Source organism: Physeter macrocephalus, chromosome 20 (genome assembly GCF_002837175.3).
Source record: "Physeter macrocephalus isolate SW-GA chromosome 20, ASM283717v5, whole genome shotgun sequence".
Lineage (NCBI taxonomy): Eukaryota > Metazoa > Chordata > Mammalia > Artiodactyla > Physeteridae > Physeter > Physeter macrocephalus.
The window spans coordinates 98,808,366-98,810,832 of NC_041233.1; positions in this window are offsets into that span (position 1 = coordinate 98,808,366).

A 2,467-nucleotide genomic window follows, 5' to 3' on the forward strand; every position below is an offset into this window, starting at 1 on the left:
AACCATCAAGTAAATTGAATTCATAATGTTAAAAAGTTCCAAAAAAGAAATATCAAGGTCCTGACCACTTCACTTGAAGAATTATATCAAATGTTTACAAAATTAACATCAATTCTATGCAAGCTCTTCCAGAAAATAGAAGAGGAATGAACATGTCACGATTCATTGTATGAAGTTAATATTACCCTGATTTCAAAATCAGTACCAAAAAGAAAAAAAAACCCTACAGACCAATATCCCTCATAATTATAGATACAGGGCTTCCCTGGTGGCGTATTGGTTAAGAATCCACCTGCCAATGCAGGGGACATGGGTTCGAGCCCTGGTCTGGGAGGATCCCACATGCTGAGGAGCAACTAAGCCCGTGCACCACAACTACTGAGCCTGCGCTCTAGAGCCCGCGAGCCACAACTACTGAGCCCAAGTGCCACAACTACTGAAGCCTGTGCGCCTAGAGAGAGCCCGTGCTCTGCAACAAGAGAAGCCACCGCAATGAGAAGCCCGCGCACCGCAACAAAGAGTAGCCCCCGCTCGCCGCAACCAGAGAAAAGTCTGCGCGCAGCAACGAAGACCTAATGCAGCCAAAACATAAATAAGTAAACAAACAAGTAAATAAAAATTATAGATACAAGAGTCCTTAACAAAATATTAAGAAAAAGAGCTCAGTACCTTACTTCCTTTTGAAGTCCCCAACACCTACCTCCTTCTCCTTAGTCCACAATGACATATATACCTCATCTCGCCTTACTGTTTTTGGAACCCTTCATGCTTGTATGAATTCACCATACATACTGTCAACAAAAATTAATCAATAGTCTATGAAAGAAGTGGGAAATTTTATTCGAACCAAATTTGAAGATTATAACCCAGGCACAGCATCTCAGAAAGCTCTGACAACTGTTCTGTTAGAAGTCAAAGCACAGTTATATACAAATTTTTTTAGACAGAGGGCTGTACATTATATGTATTACTGACAGTTTACACAATCCAGATCTAAGCATTATCATCGCCCCTTATAAGATCAAGGAGGAATGTTATCTTTAAGGAGTCGTCTTGTTGGTGCTAGGAGAGTGTTGCTCCTTATGGTTGAGCAGGTATTTCTGCCGATGGGAGAGGTCTGATCTATGCAGATACACAATACACAGTAGAGGGGAGAGAGGAGGCCAAAGGGCAGAGAAAATTTTTTTGTTTCAATTTTTCTTGTCATAAAATATGAATTTTATTTCACAATACATAATAAATTTGATTATCTCCTGCTAATATCTGCCTTATGTCATTTTAATTGTCAGCCAAAAAAAAAAAAAATGAAAAGGGGAAAAAGGGGAATATTCCCCTCTGCCACAATATACGAGTTTCATGGTCTAACATTTAAAGTTACTACTATTAGTAACACTAAAAATACATATCTTGGGGTTTCCGTGGTGGCGCAGTGGTTAAGAATCCGCCTGCCAATGCAGGGGACACGGGTTCGAGCCCTGGTCCAGGAAGATCCCACATGCCGCGGGGCAACTAAGCCCGTGCGCCACAACTACTGAGCCTGCGCTCTAGAGCCCGAGAGCCACAACTACTGAAGCCTGCGAGCCTAGACCCTGTGCTCCACAACAAGAGAAGCCACCACAATGAGAAGCCCATGCACCACAACCAAGAGTAGCCCCCGCTCTCCGCAACTAGAGAAAAACTCACATGCAGCAACGAAGACCCAATGCAGCCAAAAATAAATAAAAATAAAATAAATTTATTTTAAAAAGAGGTACAAACTATTAAAAATACATATCTTAAAGTCTATCATCTTATTATGAATTAATAAATTAACATAATTTTGTACCTTCCGGGTCAGATGTTTATCAAATATAATGTCTCACATTAACATGTCTGCAATAATAAGCCAAATATAGAATTTTTCTTTTTGGCTTACAGTGGTATTTAAAATTTGATCATATTAAAATAGAATCTGTATAGATTGTCTTATTTTTGTATTTTATTCTTATTTGTATCAATATAATATTTGCTTATAGTATAAAAATAAAATAATACTGAAAAGTTCATTAAAAAAAAAAAGAAAGAAAAAGAACTCAGAAAAATATGAAAAGAATTATGCAGTATGACCTAGCGGGATTTATTCCAAGGATACAAGGCTGGTTCACTATTTGAAAATCAACCAATATAATATACGTTTCTCCAATATACAAACATTTCTCCAATAATATACCATATTAACATGCGAAAGAAGAAAAATTACATTGATTATATTAATCAATGCAAAAGAAGCATTTCACATAATTCAACACCCATTCATGATAAAAACTCTCAGAAAAAAGAACAATACAGGTGAACTGCCTCAACCTGATAAAGATTATCTAACATATACTTAATGGTGAAAGGCTGAATGTTTTTCTCCTAAGATCAAGAACAAGGCAAAGATGTCTGATCACCATTCTAATTCAACATAGTGTTGGAAGTTCTAACC